The 8,811-nt window shown below is 41.2% G+C and overlaps 1 long non-coding RNA gene across 1 annotated transcript; it reads left to right on the forward strand.

The window, feature by feature from the left end:
• The first annotated feature begins 380 nt into the window (after nt 1-380).
• On the forward strand, nt 381-7,996 carry LOC106583322 (uncharacterized). Its single transcript, XR_001323473.2, has 4 exons — nt 381-643; nt 7,314-7,338; nt 7,551-7,684; nt 7,874-7,996. It is a non-coding gene; the product is annotated as an uncharacterized lncRNA (long non-coding RNA).
• The last annotated feature ends 815 nt before the right edge of the window (nt 7,997-8,811 follow it).

An 8,811-nucleotide genomic window follows, 5' to 3' on the forward strand; every position in this document is an offset into this window, starting at 1 on the left:
GGACACATCAGCAGAAACCAAGAATAAGCACAGAGATAGGCACAAAAACTACCCACTCATATCCTTGTGGTTTGACATCCATTAGAGCCCCTGTCAAAAAAAATACTTCCTTCACTTAAAGATGCAGTCCGGGATCTTAAGCGCAACAGATTCGTAACATATGGATCAAATTGCAAAAATATTATTACTTTTTTTGCAGGACAAAACATACTGTATCATACAAAATAGATGACGTAGTACACAACTAGATGACATTGTACACCAAAGTGAGCACCACTTTCAAAACAACAACAAACCACCCCTTCTCTCTGAATGTCTTACTAGCCAAGAGGGCAGACAGAAGCATGCCAGTTGTCCAGAGGCAGCAGAACGAACCTTCCGGATCAGCAGAGGGCTGTTGCTGCTGCTGTTGCTGCTGCATCACAGCTGGAGTCTTCCCAAGCCTATCACCATTGCAGGACTGGCCTGGGCATCCATCTGAGATAATTCCAAAGGTCTGAGTCACTGTCAGCTTGGGTCTCTCTCGTCTCTACATCATACTGCCATCTCAAGGCTGTGTTTACACAGCAGGCTTAAATAAGTACATCGAGACTGCAAGGCTGTAACCCATTGCCATCACCAAACTTGATATCTTCATTTTTAGGTATGTCATGATATGCAGTTTTTACGCTTTACTTTGCAGAGCTGTGTTCAGTTCAGTTGTTGCAAGTAGGGGTTTCTGACTGCAGTCTCCTCTTCAGCAAGTCAAATGCATGCTTGACTGGACTAGCTTTCCACTTTTCTGTCCTATGAATTCCTTGGTTGGATTGACTCAAAACACACTGTAAATCCAACCAAGCTGTTCATAGGACAGAAAAGTGGAAAGTTAGTCCAGTCAAGCATGCATTTGACTTTGAGTGATGTTTTGCTTAATGGTGAATTGCAAACAAATGTGTGAATATTCTGCTAAGTGAGTAGGATTAAAGCCACAATTTTCCTCCCAGCCTAAAACCAGACTGCCACTTGGTTATTTAAAGCTGAAGGATGGGGCTGGAGAAATGTAATCATGTTCATGTTCAGATGAAGCTATGGATGCACAGACTGACAGTCCATGAGCTCAAAATGATACTTTATTATGTTGAAACTATATTTATTTCACCTTTATTTAACTAGGCAAGTCAGCATTGTTTATAAACATTAAACAATCTTTATTTTGTATCTATATTCTGGGTTATGATGGGGTAGGATAAGTAATGATGATTCATTTATTTTCTTGAAGAATCATCAATGGGTGTATCACTAACTGAAATGACCATTGAACAGCTGGAAATACTGCAGATTGTACCTTTAAAGCGAAAAAGCAAAGGCTATATTGACGCGCATGTGTGCGGGCATTATCTCTCACCTACTACACAGCCTCTGGAATAGGCACAATACTATCATATATATAAACATAACAGTGAGGCCAAAAATACAATAACACAAATAGCACAATACCTCTTGAACACAGATGTAGATGTGTAGCCAAATTCTTCTCTGGATAAGCGTCCGAATATTGCCAACTGCTTCTAGCACACGGACTGTCTGGCTCCAGTCTGCTGCTCTTGCCTCCCAGCGCCTCGCGCAGCGAAATGCTCGTAGCCTACTCTAAATCGCGTGATTTGTCAACTGTTACGCCAGCAAATTTAAATGAACCTGTAGATTAATCTACAAAATAAACGTTTTTTTTTAAAATATTGAAATATAAACAAAACGTTAAAATATATTTTTTTATGGAAATCTTTTGTTCTTATAGGAATACATCGTTATTGGAGAAAATATCTCAACCAAAAATTTTACCAAAAAGCACATTCCAAATCCTTAAGGTGCGTTTGCATTAGGACTTTTATTTTTACACAAATGTCATTCTGTAAATGCTAGCTGCTGCTGGCATAACACAGTTTACAGTGCAACAGTGTGTATGCGTGTGTGTTTGTGTGGGTTTGTCAGCTCATAAACAATATCATCAGAGTCCAGACCCTTCTTATGGCAGGTCTCCTAAAACACAACCAGCTAATACAAATATCCCTCAACAACCACCTAATACATCAACAATCATCTAATACAAAGATCCCTCAACAACCATCTAATTAAGATGGCGCCAGAGAAGAAGGCTGACTGCCTTCTGAGAATTAGTAGGCGATAGAATTTATTAACACGAATTAACCCACACATTCCAGGCAGTGTCAGAGGAAGGCCCTAGAAATTGTCAAAGACTCCAGCCACACTAGTCATAGACTGTTTTCTCTGCTGCCGCACGGCAAGCGGTACCGGAGCGCCAAGTCTAGGTCCAAAAGGCTTCTAAACAGCTTCTACCCCCAAGTCATAAGACTCCTGAACATCTAATCAAATGGCTACCCAGACTATTTGCATTGCTGCCCCCACTGTAGCGGTACCCTGTATATAGTCTCGCTATTGTTATTTTACTGCTGCTCTTTAATTACTTGTTACTTTTTATTTCTTATTCTTATTCGTTTATTTATTTTTTAACTGCATTGTTGGTTAGGGGCTCGTAAGTAAGCATTTCACTGTAAGGTCTACACATGTTGTATTCGGCGCATGTGACTAATCAAATTTGATTTGATTTAATACAAAGATCCCTCAACAACCATCTAATACAAAGATCCCTCAACAACCATCTAATACAAAGATCCCTCAACAACCATCTAATACAAAGATCCCTCAACAACCATCTAATACAAAGATCCCTCAACAACCAGCTAATTCAAAGATCCCTCAACAACCATCTAATACAAAGATCCCTCAACAACCAGCTAATTCAAATATCCATCAACAACCATCTAATACAAAGATCCCTCAACAACCATCTAATACAAAGATAGCTCAACAACCATCTAATACAAAGATCCCTCAACAACCATCTAATACAAAGATAGCTCAACAACCAGCTAATTCAAATATCCATCAATAACCATCTAATACAAAGATAGCTTAACAACCAGCTAATTCAAATATCCATCAATAACCATCTAATACAAAGATCCCTCAACAACCAGCTAATTCAAATATCCATCAATAACCATCTAATACAAAGATAGCTCAACAACCAGCTAATTCAAATATCCATCAATAACCATCTAATACAAAGATAGCTCAACAACCAGCTAATTCAAAGATCCCTCAACAACCATCTAATACAAAGATCCCTCAACAACCATCTAATACAAAGATCCCTCAACAACCAGCTAATTCAAATATCCATCAATAACCATCTAATACAAAGATCCCTCAACAACCAGCTAATTCAAATATCCATCAACAACCAGCTAATAGAAAGATCCCTCAACAACCAGCTAATACAAAGATCCCTCAACAACCAGCTAATTCAAATATCCATCAACAACCAGCTAATAGAAAGATCCCTCAACAACCATCTAATACAAAGATCCCTCAACAACCATCTAATACAAAGATCCCTCAACAACCATCTAATACAAAGATAGCTCAACAACCAGCTAATACAAAGATAGCTCAACAACCATCTAATACAAAGATCCCTCAACAACCATCTAATACAAAGATCCCTCAACAACCATATAATACAAAGATAGCTCAACAACCATCTAATACAAAGATCCCTCAACAACCAGCTAATTCAAAGATCCCTCAACAACCAGCTAATAGAAAGATCCCTCAACAACCAGCTAATACAAAGATCCCTCAACAACCAGCTAATTCAAAGATCCCTCAACAACCAGCTAATACAAAGATCCCTTAACAACCAGCTAATACAAAGATCCCTCAACAACCATCTAATACAAAGATCCCTCAACAACCATCTAATACAAAGATCCCTCAACAACCATCTAATACAAAGATCCCTCAACAACCATCTAATACAAAGATCCCTCAACAACCATCTAATACAAAGATCCCTCAACAACTAGCTAATAGAAAGATCCCTCAACAACCATCTAATACAAAGATCCCTCAACAACCAGCTAATAGAAAGATCCCTCAACAACCAGCTAATACAAAGATCCCTCAACAACCAGCTAATTCAAAGATCCCTCAACAACCAGCTAATTCAAAGATCCCTCAACAACCATCTAATACAAAGATCCCTCGACAACCAGCTAATTCAAAGATCCCTCGACAACCATCTAATAGAAAGATCCCTCAACAACCATCTAATAGAAAGATCCCTCAACAACCAGCTAATTCAAATATCCATCAACAACCATCTAATACACAGATCCCTCAACAACCACCTTAATTCTGCATGAAATACTCTCAAAAGTGTTGAAGTGTGTATAGAATGGTGACTGATGATGTTGTTTTCTTACAAGCTATATAGTTTTTTCTCAAATCCAATAACTTCAAATCAATTTTTATTTTGTCACGTGCTTTGTAAATCAAAGGTGTAGACTAACAGTGAAATGCTAACTTATGGGCCTTTCCCATCAATGCATAGAGAGAAATAGAGAAATAAATAGAAAAAAACTATAACACAAGGAATAAATACACAATGTGTAACGATAACTTGGCTTTATACACGGGGTGCTCGTACCGAGTCGATGTGCCGGGGTACGAGGTAATTGAGGTAGATACTGTATGTACATATACAGTACCAGTCAAAAGTTTGGACACACCTCCTCATTTCAGGGTTTTTCTTTATTTTTACTATTTTGTACATTGTAGAATAATAGTGAAGACATCAAAGCTATGAAATAACACATATGGAATCATGTAGTAATCAAAAAAGTGTTAAACAAATCACAACATCAACTGTTCAGAGAAGACTACATGAGTCAGGCCTTCATGGTCGAAATTGCTGCAAAAAGACCACTGCTAAAGGACACCAATAATAATAAGAGACTTGCTTGGGCCAAGAAACAAAGCAATGGACATTAGACTGGTGAAAATCTGTCTTTCGGTCTGATGACTCCAAATTTGAGATTTTTGCTTCCAACTGCCATGTCTTTGTGAGATGCAAAGTAGGTGAACGGATGATCTCCGCATGTGTGGTTCCCACCGTGAAGCATGGAGGAGGAGGTGTGATGGTGTGGGGGTGCTTTGCTGGTGACACTGTCAGTGATTTATTTAAAATTCAAGGCACACTTAACCAACGTAGCTACCACAGCATCCTGCAGCGTAACGCCATCCCATCTGGTTTGCGCTTAGTGGGACTATCATTTGTTTCTCAACAGGACAATGACCCAAATCACACCTCCAGGCTGTGTAAGGGCTATTTGACCAAGAAGGAGAGTGATGGAGTGCTGCATCAGATTACCTGGCCTTCACAATCACTCAACCTTAACCCAATTGAGATGGTTTGGGAGATTGGACCTCAGAGAGAACGAAAAGTGCTCAGCATATATGTTGGAAAAGCATTCCAGGTGAAGCTGGTTGAGAGAATGCCAAGAGTGCGCACAGATGTCATCAAGGCAAAGGGTGGCTACTTTGAAGAATCTCAAATATAAACTATATTTTGATTTGTTTAACACTTTTTGGGTTTTTACATGATTCCATATGTGTTATTTCATCGTTTTGATGACTTCACTATTATTCAACAATGTATAAAATAGTAAAAATAAAGAAAAACCCTTGAATGAGTAGGTGTGTCCAAACTTTTGACTGGTACTTGTCATATAGGTAGGGATAAAATGATAGGCAACAGGGTAGACAATAAACAGTAGAAGCAGCATGAGTGATAAGTCAAAAGAGTTAGCTATTTGGTTAACTATTCACCAGTATCTTATGGCTTGGTGGTAGAAGCTGTTCAGGATCCTGTTGGTTGCCAGAATTGGTGCATCGGCATCACTTTCCGTGCGGTAGCAGAGAGAACAGTTTTTGACTTGGGTGGCTGGAGTCTTTGACAATTTTTAGGGCCTTCCTCCCAAACTGCCTGGTATAGAGGTTCTGGATAGCCAGCCTGGTCTCATATACTAGATGTAACATAGTAAAAGTTAATCCGGGACACTCAAATTAGTATGATGTGTTACGTTTGGTATGGTTACATAAGACAAATGGTTACTTAAGGCAAAAACAAAAGTAGGGTGGTTGGTCGGGGTGGTCGGGGTGGATGGGTGGGCGTATAACGCGAAGGTTGCAAGATTTAATTTCATCACGGATAACTCCAGTATTTTTGTCAATTACCAACCTTTCAACTATTTAGCTACTTAGCAAATACTTAGCATGCTAGCTAACCCTTCCCCTAACCTTAACCCTTTTAGCTAACCCTTCCCCTAACCTTAAGGTTAAAAAGTAGTAAGTAGTTGAAAAGTTAGTAATTAGCAAAAATGTTAAAGTTGTCCATGATGAGATTTGAACTTGCAACCTTTGGGTTAGAGTTCCTCTTCCCCTAACCCTTTAAGCTAACTCCTAAATGTAACCCTAACTTTAACCCTAACCCCTAACCTAGCTAACGTTAGCCTGCTAGCTAACGTTAGCCACCTAGCCACCTAGCTATAATTCTTAACATCATATGTTTAGCAAATTCCTAACATATTGTACATTTTGCAAAATTGTAACATATAATACGAATTGTTATTCGTAACATGTCATCCACAAATTAATACAAACCATACGAAATGTAACATGTCATTGTAATGGACTGTCCCGGATATACGTACAGAATAATATGAAATGCTCTGAGAGCAGGTTGGAATGGCAGGGAGCTCAGCCCTAGTATTCTACTATGCACTACCCTCATACCAAGCAATGATGCAGCCAGTCAAAATGCTCTCAATTGTGCAGCTGTAGAACTTTTTGAAGATCTGAGGGCCCATGCGGAGTGTATACTGGTGATTGATGTCAATCATACCACAGTCAGACGGTTATGATGTAAATACTTTATTATTTCTGCCAGCTCACAAGTTGTCTCTTATTCTAGGGTTAGGCTATACTTCACTTGTTACCCCTCTCTCTTCAACTCACACATTTCCAACCGTACAAAATATGCATATGCTTTAAATTGTGGCAAATTGCAGCATAGGACTATGCTTCACTAGTAGTCCGTGACCTTATAATATACACATTTTATTTGGCCTATTTGGAGTTCATTGATGCCACAAGGAAGGTATGTTGATACACAACGTCTGGCATGATGAAGAGACCATCTGAATCTGACACTTCTGTAATTTGATGAATCCTCTAATGATTTGTACCCTCTGGTGTGTTATGTGTGTTTAAAGATGTTTATTCACTTGTGTCTGAGGCCCCCTACTGGCCAAGAGACCATATCTCCATTTTGGGCCCTAATAGCCGATTTATGTGGTCCTGAGTCTACTGTGCTGGAGTCTACAGATAATTTTCCTTGTCTGTCTCTGTAGATCTCTCTGAAGTATGAGAGGAATGGTGAGTACATACATACCCGTAGTGGATTCCTCATCGCTACCAACTGGGTTATGACTGCTGCTCACTGCATTGAGAAAGTCAACACAAACACACTGCTGATATTGACCAGCAGAAAACTTTCATAAATAATATCAGTTAAGAAAAACAAGCATTGTGTTTGACCAATGTGAGAAATGATTAGGCCTATAGCTTTTCCTTATTCCTTCATCCAGTCTGAACCTGAATGATCATGTGCTTGTGGGCAAGCACAACCCGGCAGAGGCTGAGCACAGATCAAAGGCCTACCTCCAGTCAGGAAAGGAATCCTCGTGCACAGACACCATAACCCCGTCCTGCTGTCAGTGGGGTAAATTTCATTATGGCTTGTATAATGGCTTGTAAAAACACAGGTAGCACTTCACATACAATATATTCTGTATATAAACAATTAGGTATTTGTGTTTAAGCCTGTGTAAGGGCCAGGACAGTCTATGTACAGTATGTTCTCTTCCATTACATTGATGCTCATTATTCCCCTGCTTTGTGTGTGTTCCAGCCAGAGGCCCCACCCCCGACACCCTGCAGCAGGCCCTGATGCCCATGGTAACCTAACGTAGCAGGCCCTGATGCCCGTGGTAACCTAACGTAGCAGGCCCTGATGCCCATGGTAACCTAACGTAGCAGGCCCTGATGCCCGTGGTAACCTAACGTAGCAGGCCCTGATGTCCATGGTAACCTAACGTAGCAGGCCCTGATGCCCATGGTAACCTAACGTAGCAGGCCCTGATGCCCATGGTAACCTAACGTAGCAGGCCCTGATGCCCATGGTAACCTAACGTAGCAGGCCCTGATGCCCATGGTAACCTAACGTAGCAGTCCCTGATGCCCGTGGTAACCTAACGTAGCAGGCCCTGATGCCCATGGTAACCTAACGTAGCAGGCCCTGATGCCCGTGGTAACCTAACGTAGCAGGCCCTGATGCCCGTGGTAACCTAACGTAGCAGGCCCTGATGTCCATGGTAACCTAACGTAGCAGGCCCTGATGCCCATGGTAACCTAACGTAGCAGGCCCTGATGCCCATGGTAACCTAACGTAGCAGGCCCTGATGCCCATGGTAACCTAACGTAGCAGGCCCTGATGCCTGTGGTAACCTAACGTAGCAGGCCCGGATGCCTATGGTAACCTAACGTAGCAGGCCCTGATGCCCGTGGTAACCTAACGTAGCAGGCCCTGATGCCCATGGTAACCTAACGTAGCAGGCCCGGATGCCTATGGTAACCTAACGTAGCAGGCCCTGATGCCCGTGGTAACCTAACGTAGCAGGCCCTGATGCCCATGGTAACCTAACGTAGCAGGCCCTGATGCCCATGGTAACCTAACGTAGCAGGCCCGGATGCCCATGGTAACCTAACGTAGCAGGCCCTGATGCCCATGGTAACCTAACGTAGCAGGCCCGGATGCCCATGGTAACCTAACGTAGCAGGCCCTGATGC

This window comes from Salmo salar, chromosome ssa22 (genome assembly GCF_905237065.1).
Source record: "Salmo salar chromosome ssa22, Ssal_v3.1, whole genome shotgun sequence".
NCBI lineage: Eukaryota > Metazoa > Chordata > Actinopteri > Salmoniformes > Salmonidae > Salmo > Salmo salar.